The following is a 14,440-nucleotide window of genomic DNA, read 5'->3' as shown; positions in this document are numbered from 1 at the left end:
TCTGGGATGGCCTTCACGATGTATTCAAGAGAAAGAGCATCACCAATCGTTTCCTGCTGAAGCGGCAGCTTCTCTCGATGCGCTATCAGGAAAATGAGCGCCTCCAGGATCACTTTCTCCGGTTTGATAAGCTGGTCCGGGAAATCAAAGGAGCCGGTGCGCAGATGGACGAGGAAGACGTCATTTGTCATTTGATGTTGACAATGCCGTCGTCGTATGACGCAGTCACCACCGCCATGGAGGCGGCCTCTGAGAGGCTCACGATGGATCTTGTTCGGCGCAAGTATTTGGATGTAGAAGTGAAAAGAAGAGGACAACAGCAGGAGGTGGAAGAAGAAGAAGCGGCTTTCGCTGGGAAGAGCAAAGCCAAGTTCAAGTGTTTTGGCTGCGGCCAGCCGGGGCACAGAAAAACTCAGTGTCCAAACAAAAGTGAACATAAACAAGCCCCCCAGAAGCAAGCAAAGAAAAGTGCAGCACAGAGTGCGAACGTCGGTGCGAATGCGAAAACAGTGTCGTTTGTCACGGCGGACGATCGGTCGGATGTTGTTGTGGCTAGTGCGGTGTCGAACTCCAAGTGGTATTTGGACAGTGAAGCATCGGAACACATGTCGAACAACAAAGCACTTTTCGATATTCTGGTGAAAATTGAGCCGCCGGTAGTGATCCAAACTGCAAAAAGTGGGGTGAACATGGTTGCGCGGTTCAAGGGTCGTATTACCGCCTGCACGGTGGTGGATGGGTGCAATATAAACATCAACATCGACGACGTTTTATACATTCCGGAATTATCACTGAACTTGTTGTCGCTGCGGCGCCTCGAAAGCTCTTGTTGTCGCTGCGGCGCCTCGAAAGCTCGGGAAAGAAAGTGATTTTCTTCGGCGGGTGCGTAACGGTAGAAGCCGACAACGAAATCGTTGCTACCGGACGACAACACGGCCGTCTCTACTGTATGGACTTTGAATGTGTGAAAGTGCCAAATGCGAACGCGGCCCCCAGTGCGTTGATGACGGGAAGAATTAGCAAGCAGCTCGAATTGTGGCACCAGCGATTCGGCCACCTCGGGAACGATAACCTAGTGAAGCTAGTGAATAAAGGGATGGTCGAAGGTATGAAGATCGCGAGTGTGAAGAACAAAAACGAGAAGCTGCTGTGTGAACCGTGCATAACCGCAAAGCAAACCCGCGAGCCATTCAAAGTGCGAAATGATGCGAAACGAGCGACGCGTCCGTTAGATATCGTACACAGTGACGTGTGTGGGAAGATAACGCCGATGACGTCCCGAAAAAAAATTACAGTGAAATTTTTAGTGGAAACAATGCTCTAACATTAATATTTATTGTCGACAATAAAAATGATTGTTATAATGTTGTACCCTTCCGAAAACGGCAAAACTGCTACCTAGCTGTACAATGAATGTACATAATAAAATGTTGTTACAATGATTTTTATTGTATTTTTCATTTATTTTATTGTTAACATGATTCGATCACGAACAATAATGAACAACTCTATTACAATAAAAATTGTTGTTACATTAAATATTGGTGTATTTTCATTGTGGGTTACTTCACGAACAATAAAAATAAATCTGATTGAAGCATGCTGACTATGAGAGGGTCAGCAACACTGCCAATGTAATCAAGATAGGCGCTGCCCGTATGGCTCTGGCTTTGACAGTTCGTTTGGCTCTATTCGTTGCCAAGTCAATTGAACGCCTACAACCAGATCGGTTTGAGTTGAACTCAACTCTCCTGTCTCATCTAAATCCCGCTTAATGCAGACCTTTTCCGTGCAGTCAATAATCATACAATAATAATAAAAAATCCACCACTTGAAGATGTCAGGAAATAACTCTCAGGTGGAAGCATATTTCATGGGCGATTCTCTCCAGTTGAATGCATTAACTTATCAACGACGCTTAACCACCAAGGAGACGTGACCTGGAGAGATCGAGTGCAGGGGAGTGTGGTAGATAGAGTTGATGTGGAATAATAATGATAAATCATAACTTTATTTGAAGGCACAACAATTTGAGAATTAAATCAAGTAATTAAACATTCAATATGAGCAGAATCTAGTTAGCGTGGAACATGGCAGAGGTGATAGTAGAAAAGAGAGCATGAGAACAAAATCCCATTACTTCATGAGGGGAAATCCCGACACAGCTAGTAGCACTGGGTAAAGAAGGGGAAATTAAGTAGGGTATAAATACGGGCTAGCTGAGCTCGTTGAAGCATTCTTGTGACGATTGTTGAAAGCAACGGATATACAGCAGCAGTATCAGAAACAGCAGCAGCAGCAGTGGAAGGAAGCAGATCAGCCAAGATTGGTGTAGCCGTGACCGAGGCTGGAAACCTCGGTCCAGTCACGACAGGGAGTTGGCTTCCATTTCTAACAAGTTCCGGATCGAATCTCAATCCATAACCAGTAAAAAAAGGACTCACCCGTAACAGACATACCACCCCCTTCCCTTCCCGGGGCGATGTTTTATTTTTTCGATTTATTTTTAATGTCGATAAAGTAGATCTGCCAAGCCAACACAAACACTCTAAAGTACACTGTTATTTTATTTAATCAATAAATTCGCCAACCAACAGTAAAATAACAATAATATATAATATTATTGAAAAAAATTATATGGGGAAATCACGAAAATTTCATTGTTAAGATACTTAACAACCCCCCTTTTTTATTGTAAATTTTCCATTTACCATGAAATTTACTGTTTTGTACAACATAAATCAAGGTAAATTTATTGTAGACGTAACAATATAAATCATTGTTAAGACAATAATTTTCGTCTTATTGTTACATTGTTTTTTATTGTATTTTTGTTGTTTTTTTTTTCGGGGTGGGATGGCAATGAATATTTCGTTTCCTTCACGGATGATTACACTCATGTGTCGGTAGTGTATTTGATGAAAACGAAGAATCATGTGCTTGAGTGTCTGAAGGATTATGAAGCCATGGCCAGTGCCCATTTCGGCACGAAAATTTCTCGGCTCAGAACGGATAATGGGGGAGAATACACTAGCCGAGCGATGAAACAGTTTTGTCGCAGCAAGGGCATCCGGCTCGAACCCACTGTGCCATATACGCCGGAGCAAAACGGTGTGAGCGAGCGGCTCAACCGTACCATCGCAGAAAAAGCTCGAGCGATGCTGCAAGCAAGCGGCCTTCCGAAGATCCTGTGGGGCGAAGCTGTGTACACCGCTGTGTACTTGAAGAACAGGAGCCCCAGTGTTGCAGTTGCGGAGAACATGACGCCGTACGAGGCCTGGAACGGCCGCAAGCTGGATGTCGCACATTTGCGAGTTTTCGGCAGCGATTCCTATGTTCACATCCCGAAGCAGCTGCGCAGAAAGTTGGATTCCAAGAGTGAAAAGGTAAGCTTTGTTGGTTACGCCCCGAACGGGTACCGGCTGTGGAATGGTACCAAAGTTTTCGTCGGCCGTGACGTCGTCTTCAATGAGAGCGAGCTACGACTATGTACGGTGAAGTCCAGCGAGAAGAGCTATGAGAAAGATGAAGTGATTATCGAAGAAAAGCTAGCTGATGCAAACAGTGAATCGGAAGTGATCGATAGTGAACTGGAAGAAGTTGATTCCGAGCATTTTTTCACGGACGGTGACGATGATATCGATGAAGAGCCAAATGCGAGCGGCACCTCAGCCGATCCAATTGTGGACAGCAGTGTTAGAAGAAGTGGTAGGAACGTAGTTCCTCCGAGTTGGCACAGTGACTACGATATGAACATAAGTGTATTTGCTCTGAGTGCGGAAGAGTTTATTGACAATATTCCGACTGACGTGAGTGAACTCAAAAAGAGGGATCCCGAATAGAAATTGTAATGTAGGAAACACCAGCAGACATCTTCAATACATTAAATTTTAACGTGTATTGCTGTAACCTTAATGTATTCAGACTTCAGTGTGACGTCCAAGTACATAAAAATACATTAGCCTCAAACGTTACATCAGAATCAAACGTCTTGACGATGTAAAATTTGACATCAGAATACATCTAATGACAACAGAACCTAACGTTACATTAGAATCAAACATCATCACGATGTAATTTGTTGCACGCATCAGGAAACATCTACATTAGAAAACATCAGAAAACGTTTACATTTAAAAACATCCGAACAACGTTTAGTTCTAACGTTTTGTACATCTGAAAACATCCTTAAAACGTTTGGTTCTAATGTCAATAGATTGAAATTTTTGACGTCAGACCGACATTAGAATGGCAAAATTTTGTTCCAAAATTTCTGATGTATACACCATGTTACGTTGCTTAAATACAACTAAATCATAATGTTTCCTAATGTTTGACATCAGGCATACATTTGATTTTGATGCTGATGTAGACATCAAAATCAAACGTTGGGCTAATGTAAATTTCCATTCGGGATGACTGGTCGTCGTGGAAAAGTGCTATCAATGAAGAACTGAAATCGCTCGAGAAGAATGATACCTGGGACAGCAAGTGGGTATTTAAAATGAAACGGAACAGCGAGGGTGAGGTGGAGCGGTATAAAGCCAGGCGGGTTGCCCGTGGCTTCACGCAACGACCGGGGTTCGACTATACCGACACCTACTCTCCCGTGGCGAAAATGGCGACGCTAAGAATTATCCTGGCCTTGGCGAATCAAAACGACTGGCACGTCCATCAAATGAACGTCAAGTGCGCCTTCCTGAACGGCACACTTAACGAGGAAATTTTTATGCGTCAACCCGCTGGGTTTGAGAGGGGGAAGAACCTCGTTTTCAGACTGAAAAGGGCCATTTACGGTCTGAAGCAATCTTCCCGGAACTGGAACCAGCGATTCCACGACTTCATGTGCAAACTGGGTTTCAAACGCAGCGAGTATGACTTCTGCCTGTACCAGTGGTCGTGTGATTGAGTTATCGTGTTGGTTGTTATATATGTGGATGATATCCTCATTGTTAGCAACTCACTGAAGGCGATTGGTGGAATTAAGCAACGATTTTCAACGGAATTCGAGATGACGGATCTGCAAGATGTGAAGAGTTTTCTCGGGTTGAACATCCAGCGAGACAAGCAAGCGGGAACGATGTCCATCGATCAGAAGGCCTACATCCAGAGCGTCCTCGAGCGGTTCGGGATGGACCGATGCAAACCGTCACCCATTCCGATGGAACCGCACCTGAAGCTGATGAGAGGCAGCAAGGAGGAAGCTATAGACAAGCCGTATAGGGAACTCGTAGGGTGCCTCATGTACCTTATGGTCACCTCGCGACCGGACATCTGTGCGGCGGTGAGCTTCTTCGCCGGATTTCAATGTGGTGCGACCGACGAGCACTGGGTGCATCTTAAGCGAGTACTCAGGTACTTAAAAGGCACCATCGACTGCAAGCTACTGTACCGTCGTACGGAATCAGCGGAGATGTTGGAAGCGTTCGCGAACGCGGATTAGGGCAATGACCCTAATGACCACCGTTCGGTATCCGGATACGTCGTCAAGCTGTTTGGGTCAACGGTGGCATGGGCTACCAAGAAGCAGTCCTCGGTGGCTTTGTCGACGACCGAATCAGAGTTGATGGCCCTGTGTCAGGCGAGCTGCGAAGTCGTCTGGATCGTGAACGTGCTGAATTCTGCCGGCCTGCGAGTGGTGGAGCCGGTCAGCGTATACGAGGATAACCAGCCCTGTATCGCGGTAACGGTGGAGCCACGTAAGCATAAGAGAATGAAGCATGTTGAAATTCAAAACTTCTTTGTAAGAGAACTTGTCCAAAAGGAAAAGGTTAAACTAAAATACTTACCAACCGAGGAACAGTTAGCAGATTTGATGACGAAGGGGTTGGCTTCGCCTAGATTCCGTAAGCTCAGGGAGATTCGTGGGGTAATTAATTGAGGGGGGATATTATCAGTGTAACTGAGTTTATTGCAATTGAATTACCCAAACCACTTGTACCCAAAGAAAACGTCAAATAAAATTACTACTTATTCTTCTCTCTACTACGAAGCACGCGTTTTACTTTCTCTCTGCAAGTTTACAAAATTAACATGTTTTATGTGTCATACACACACTCTGTTCTTGCATCTTGTAAATAAGAATTATCATTAAAATATCTCATAGCTTCATAAATCCGAAAAATAGCATTTTAGCTGTAATGAGCATTTGCAAGCTTGATTGAAAACAGTCGAATTAAAGCGACAATGTATGTGCAAATTACACTTATTCAGGAAATTAATCATATCAGAGCAAACGGCGGAATAAAGGCGCATCTATCGATCTCAATGAGCTTTTTTTCAGCACATAATTCGACATCCTGTTTTATTCAGCATTGTACACTGTTATACAGCATTTATTCAATGTAACTTTGAATTGTTTGTTGGGCATCCATTGACGGCAACCGAATGTGCAGGATGGCAGCTTCCACACCTGCGTAGGATATCGCACCCATTCACAACACACATGGGCCGGGACCAACGGCTTTATTTCCCTTCCGAAGGAAGACGTGACCAGAGATTTTTATGCCTCAGAAAGGGTGAGACCTCGGGTGAGACTCAGCGTGATTTTTCACGTAACAATAACGTGTCAATTATTTTGTGTGTACGATCGATGGATGAATCCGAGTATACGGAAAATGCTTTTGCTATACACAGAAAATGAAACTTACCCAAAGCTTGAGTTTAAACAACCCAAAATTAAGTAAATCCGTTATAATACACGGACAGAAAATTGTTTGCATTGAACCAAAAAAAAAACTAATTGTATTTAAGAAAACAATTCCGGTTGAAATTATATTGCATTTTGTTGTTTCAATAATACTTATTCATATAAATTCAAAATAGGATTCTTTTTGTTTTAATCAGCCACTTTTCAATTGTAACTATTGTAAAAATAACAATATTCTATTATTAAGCCAACAATAGTTAATTTTAATTTAGCATTTATTTGCTGTGTTCATTTTCTGGGTCATGAAAGCAAAATTAGCTACCAACGATTCCCTCGTTTTCACCCGGACAAAAATGTAAACAATAACAATACTTCCGCCCTTCCGCGTTCCTCGTAAGTATTGTTTTTAATTGTGAATTTCGGGAAATAAGTGTGAATTTTTCGAAAATCTTGAGACTTGAGGTAAGTAAGTATGCTGCAATTCGAGCTGCAGTTGATAAATATAATCAATATTTCTGTTTTTTTTTCCTTGATTTTTTTCCGTCGATCATGTTTTCCGTACTGACGAGTACCAATGCTCCCGACGCCAGGAAGGCAGCTCCCACATCTGGACCCTACATATCGACCCATCAACTCATGAACCGGGGGCTTTTATTCTATGCCTCAGAAATTCAATTGCAATTTCTGCAATTTTGTTTCAAAAAGAAAACGAAACATAAAAAAAATTGCCAGATTATTTTTGCATCAATAAACATATTTTTATTTCTACTGCGTGAATTGTTAGAGTTTATAAAATAAATATGATTGAATCAACCAGAAATCTCTTTTAAAAACAAACATATTTTTGTTGTTGACCCAGCTGCCAAATTTGACAGCTTACGTCAAAACCATGAAAGCTCTTGTAAATTCTAACAGATTTTCTTTTTGATTTAACAATCCATGGGTTTTTAGAAACAAAAATACTGGATTGTTGAAACAATAATAATTTCTTTTTGCAGCCAAAACAAAATGAAATTCTTATTGATTTTACGTCAAATATTATTTCGTTTAAAATATTTTTTTCTGCGTGTATCATATTGGGTAAAACCAATGTGTTATAATGTTTAATTTTAACTCAACGGTTGAGTAATACGTACACACTTAGAAAATAATACCGAACTCGGTTTAATTTTCTACTGAACCTCTTCGGTTACAAACGAGAAACCGAATAATTGGTTTAAATACATTTTTATCAGGCGTATTTATCGAAGCAGACCCGAATTTCGGTAAAGTAGTATAAATTTGACGGATAGAGATCAAGACTGAACCAAAAAGTACGGTAAAGTATCGACATTTACGAATTCGCTACGTGAAAACCGAGAAACTCGGTAAACTGAACCGAATATTCGCTAAAACGTGTTAAACGTCAAACGGTTAAACGTCAAATGTTCCACTTGCGCTCAACTTCACGACGAAAATTTTAACCGACAACTCGGTTCTCTAAGCTGAGTCTAAAATTAGTCAGCCATTTTTTCTCACGTGTACTCGTCGGACGTGTGCAACACTTTAGTAAAATGTAAAAAGTTCTGCAGGTGCAACAGGAGGATGCACGTTTGAATAAAATCTTTTGTAAGTATTTGAAACTAACGGTATGATTTTATTTGCAAGCAACTTGTGCTATATTTTGTTCTACTGCCGTGAAAATGTACAAGGTTATGTCTCTGGCTTGCAAAGGTATTTTAAACCTCGTTTTAAACACCATTTGAATGAGAATGACTTCAAAGTCAGAAGTTTTTATTCGCCAAAACCGAGGCCAAAACAAATTAAATAAATATATTTTATACATTTATTTGACAAAACTGGTTTTATTTTTATGAAAATTTGAAGCAACGCATCCTCAATCAAAATTTATATCAGGTTTTGAAGTGAAACCCGAGCGCTGCCCAAGAGAACCGAATTCCGTAATTACAACAGGTGGATCGGTTTTTTTGACAGCGTTCTAGAATTCTTGAGTAAACCGATGTTCGGTTATTTCTGCTTAAATTTATTTTTCGTCAACCGAGATTTTCGGTAACTTTGACAGATTGTGGGCAACAAAAAGAACTAACGACAGCTCGGTTATTCCTCTTTGAACTGAATAGACTACCGAGCGTTCAGCACACGGAACCGAATTTTGTTCACTTAAATCAAAAATAAAAATTTTCATTCTATAAACATATGAATAGTTCAAAATAAATTAAAAACATGTTTGCAACAAAAATATATATGTTTGAATTAAAGTCAAAAGCATGTTTATTTCAACAATCTAGAATTTGGGTAAACGATTTTTAACGTGCCCTGCATTTTTTCCTTGTTTACATCCGGAAAAAAAATTGCCCTTGCTTTACCAATAAACTGAAAACGGCCCGCAACAAAACCGAAGTCATGGATGCAGAAACCCACCTAGGTAAGTGTCTTAACAAAGGAAAACGAAAATCCGAAATGGATTTTGAATCTATTCCGGATCCTCTAGCCAGGGGGGATAATGTCATTTCTTCCTGTTTGCTTCGAGCTTTTGTCTTTAATCTTCTCTCCTGCCATAAGCAGGTCCGAAACATCCTCCTCATTTGCACCTGCCTTGTGTTCTTGCTCTTTCCGTAATTGCTTCAACTTCTTCCGCTTCGAAACTTCAGCAAGCTTTATCATATTCACACAATCCTGACTCGACTGATGAATTTGTTGGATCAACTTCTTACTAAAATCTCGACTAAAATCAGTGCTGTATTCATCCTCCTTCCTTACCGAACTCAACGGTTTCTCCTCATCCTCATCTTCTTCCAATTCCTGCATTTCCAATCCTACACGCAGAAAAAAATATTTTAAACGTAATAATATTTGACGTAAATTTAATAAGAATATCATTTTGTTTTGGCTGCAAAAAGAAATCATTATTATTTCAACAATCCAGCCCGAAAAAAAAATTACAGTGAAATTTTCAGTGGAAACAATGCTCTAACATTAATATTTATTGTCGACAATAAAAATGATTGTTATAATGTTGTACTCTTCCGAAAACGGCAAAACTGCTACCTAGATGTACAATGAATGTACATAATAAAATGTTGTTACAATGATTTTTATCGTATTTTTCATTTATTTTATTGTTAACATGATTCGATCATGAACAATAATGAACAACTCTATTACAATAAAAATAGTTGTTACATTAATGGCGGTAAGCTCCAACTCGGATTAACTTTTAATACCGTCCCTGTTTGTATGATCTCAAAAATGTCTGCTCAGAGTTATGTTGATTAACTCTGATGTCAACATCAAACCAGCCGGACATTCTTGATCGGGATTTAATCCGAGGATAATACCGGTTGGAGCTTACCACCATAAATATTGGTGTATTTTCATTGTGGGTTACTTCACGAACAATAAAAATAAATCTGATTGAAGCATGCAGACTATGAGAGGGTCAGCAACACTGCCAATGTAATTAAGATAGGCGCTGCTCGTATGGCTCTGGCTTTGACAGTTCGTTTGGCTCAAAACAAGGCAGTCCGCGTCCGCTCATATCTTATCCTAGACCCTCTCTAAAGCTTAATGGAGACCTTTTCCGTGCAGTCAATAATCATACAATAATAATAAAAACAATCCACCACTTGAAGATGTCAGGAAAGAACTCTCAGGTGGAAGCATATTTCATGGGCGATTCTCTCCAGTCGAATGCATTAACTTATCAACGACGCTCAACCACCAAGGAGACGTGACCTAGGGATATCGAGCGCAGGGGAGTTGGCCTGCATTTCTCACAAGTTCCGGATCGAATCTCGATCCATAACCAGTAAAAAAAGGACCACCCGTAACAGACATACACAGCAAAAAAAGTTGTTGAATATTACATCGAAACTGCTGCAACCAGGTCAATCCATCGGTTGAGTAATATCACATTGTACGATGTACATCGATTTTGCGAACAAAATTACATCCATTGATGTAATATTGCATCTGCTTTTTGCTATTACATCATTATTTCATACATCAGCTTGAATTACGTTGATCGATATTACATTTTTTTTTGCTGTGTACCACCCCCTTCCCTTCCCGGGGCAATGTTTTATTTTCTCGATTTATTTTTAAAGTCGATAAAGTAGATCTGTCAAGCCAACACATACACTCTAAAGTACACTGTTATTTTTATTAATCAATAAATTCGCCAACCAACAGTAAAATAACAATAATATATAATGTTATTGAAAAAAAATTATATGGGAAAATCACGAAAATTTCATTGTTAAGATACTTAACAACCCCCCTTTTTTATTGTAAATTTTCCATTTACCATGAAATTTATTGTTTTGTACAACATAAATCAAGGTAAATTTATTGTAGACGTAACAATATAAATCATTGTTAAGACAATAATTTTCGTCTTATTGTTACATTTTTTTTTAATGTATTTTTGTTGTTATTTTTTTCGGTTTGTTTCTAAAAACCCATGGATTGTTAAATCAAAAAGAAAATATTTTCAAATTTACAAGATAGCTTTTATGGTTTTGACGTAAGCTGTCAAATTTGGCAGCTGGGTCAACAAAAAAATATGTTTGTTTTTAAAAGAGATTTCTTGTTGATTCAATCAATTTATTTTATTTAGACTGGCATACACGGAGAACAAATTCGTTAAATTAAGATAACAATCCTAATAGTTACTTTCACATGGAAAAATATTGTTGTTTGAAAGAAACCTATAGTTATTCCAACATTAATTTGACCGTCAACTCAATCATATCTACCTTATAGATTCAACTGTTCATCTTATACTCAATTCAACTATAACTTTGATCAATTATAACAACCGTCAAATGTAATTTAGTTATATAATTTGGTGTCAATCCACATACCACAGACAAACAGACGTAACTCGTTGAAAAAGTTTTTCTTGAAAACATAGTATCTCAAAACATAGGACCACAGTAACGACATTTCTCTGGCTTCTCGCGGAAAACAAGCTTGCTCGCTAACTCGCAAACAATGTTGCATAAAAGTTCTATGGAATGTATAGATACGTCAAAGTGATCCGATGCCAGCGCTGCGGCGAGTAGTTCGCGGAACTGATATTATTCAAATCAACCGTTAAATGCGTGAAAGAAGATACAAAATGAAGTGATACGTCTGTTTGTCTGTGCACATACTTTTAACTTGTGATGCGTAGAGCAGGCGATAAGATAGCTGGCGCTCACGCAGATGAACACGGTTCAAATTTAGTTGAATGTTCTTGTTCACCTTTTTTATGATTTTGCAGTTGTGTTTTTGAGATCGATAAAGAAGCAAAACAAACTTCCTTAATATGTCGATAATGAAGAGCAGTTCGTTTAATAAACATTGTAAAATTTTGCTTCCCTAACAATAGTTTTCTTGAATCAACTAAAGCATAGTTGTATTTTGAAGGTTGACGTTTGTTCATCTATTGAAAAATATAGTTGAGCCAACCGAGAAGCCAACTATGGACTATAGTTGTTGCCCTCTATATATAGTCAAATCAACTATAGTATCGGGTTATCTCTAAAACAATTGAACAATATAGTTATTTTGACCGGAAAAATAATTGCGTCTGCTATAATTTGTTCTCCGTGAAAAGCTTAAAAAGTATGCAGATTCCCGCTTCATCTTATTGAGTCCGAGCCATGATTACTTCGGCAGTAGTCATGCATGATTTAATTCTAAATAATATTTCCTGTATTAAATTTGATTATTTTTGAATATTAATATATAATCACAAAATATTAAAATTCAATCAAAAATTATTAAAATAAAATCAAAAATCATTAAAATTTAATCAAAAAAAATTAAAGGGTTGTGTCCTAGACGCGACCGCAGTACCAGTACGACGTAGAACCACACGAAATTGATATTTTTCATGCATTTTTGACTATTATACTTTATCTTAAAATTTTCAAGTATTTCAATGTTTCGGTTATGGTTCACTCAAAACAATTTAAACATTTTTTTTTTGACAAATATATTAATGTGAAATTCCACATGATTTTCATTTGACCACACATAAACAGAATCCACTCAGAAGTACACATGAAATTTGTACGCAAATGAATAGTATGTGTGGTCACGCATGGTTTTTATATGTACATATATTAAGTATCTGGCCGACACATAGATATTGATTTGTTGATCACGTTGCAACAATTCATGTGTGGAACACATAAAAACTCCAGAACAAGATCCTTAGGATGATCCTAAACAGTCCAGGATCCGAAATTCTGAGGTTCACCGCCTGGCTGGCCTTCAGCCTCTCGAAGAGCGATGAACGGTTTCCTTGGAAAGGTTCAGAGACACCTGTCTGAAATCATGCGTGATCTGGCACGTTAGTTAAGTTAGACTCGTAGTTAGGTAGGTTATCTAATTTTTCATTTAAAACAAAACACACCCCCCAAGGGGTATTCTGTTAACTACATGAAATACGCAAATACTAAATTAGAATATCCAATGAACAAAGATGAAGAGCCAGATAGGCTAATCAATTGAAATGCAAAATCAATGTATACACTATAATCGACAGAAATAAACGAATTTTTACTACTACTACTTTTACTGTCAGTGGTGTGTAATTCATCAACATAATATCATCGAATATGTCTTTCAAGCAATTTTTTTTTCTCAAATTTGAAAGTTATGGTGCGGGAAGAAATTAAGGGAAAAACTTCTGTTTTTACTAATAATTGTGGTTAGTTTAAAAAAAATTTCCCGGAAAAAAGTGATCGTCAAAGTCCGTGTCTTTTTCGGATCATTGTTGAGGGGGAGGTTGTTGTGAAGGGGGAGGGAGGGGGTTTACAAACATTTCTTTTCCTCATTGTGTCGCATTCCTCATTATGGTCACGCCGTGATCCACCTTTAGCCACTGACTTGTGGCACGCCGTCTGAGGCGACAATGAGCAAAAGCACGACAGCAGCGCTGTTTTATATCTTTTGAGGATCAAGCAGAACGATGTGCAACCGAACCTGACAGGATTTCCCGCCGTTTTTTATGAATGGGGCGGAGCAGAAAGTTTCTTTTGTACAGAATATGTAAAATAGGATGGATTTTGGATGTTAATATAATTGCATATATAGATATGTTTTACAGCCACTTGTTGGTAATCCATCGAGTGTATGTCTCCTGTTAAGCAATTGTTTTTTGAAAATGTTGGCTCTGCATGTAAAAAATTAATTATTTATACGTAATTGTGGTTTGCTTAAAATTTATTTCCCGGAAAAAATGATCGTAAAAGTCCATGTCTTTTTCAGGTTATTGTTAAGGGGAGAGGTTGTTAAGGGGAGAGGTTGTTAAGAGGGAGGGGGTTTTACATGCAAGTTTGTTCAAGTCTCATTCCTCATTGTGGTGGACACGTCGTGATCCACCTTTAGCCGCTGACTTAGACCTGCTTTCTGCAAGACCTAGTGCCACACCGTCCGAAGCGGTAATGAGCAGAGGCAGGAGAGCAGCGCTGATTTATATCTTTTCATGCTAAAGCAGAATGATGTGCAACCAAGTGGTATTCGTTTATGATGACTGGGTTTGGGAAAAAGGCTTATTTCATGAAAACAGTGATAAAATTATCATTTGTACATTGTCAATAGTTTAACTACAGAAAAATTGGGAAAACATTAATTTCAGCAGGTTCGTAATGTAATATCCTATCGATTGGCGTATTTGGATTTTAATTTCATCTATAAATGACAAAGTTACAAGCGTTCAAAACCTAACACTCCTTCACCACACATATTTTTTGATTTGCACTCCAGTATAGTCGACAAAGACGTAGTTCTACGTCA

This window comes from Ochlerotatus camptorhynchus, unplaced genomic scaffold (genome assembly GCF_037179485.1).
Source record: "Ochlerotatus camptorhynchus isolate MF236.1 unplaced genomic scaffold, CSIRO-AGI_Acam_v1.1 ptg000657l, whole genome shotgun sequence".
In the NCBI taxonomy this organism is placed as follows: domain Eukaryota; kingdom Metazoa; phylum Arthropoda; class Insecta; order Diptera; family Culicidae; genus Ochlerotatus; species Ochlerotatus camptorhynchus.
The sequence above is the reverse complement of the archived record's forward strand: the minus strand, read 5'-3'. Positions refer to the sequence as shown.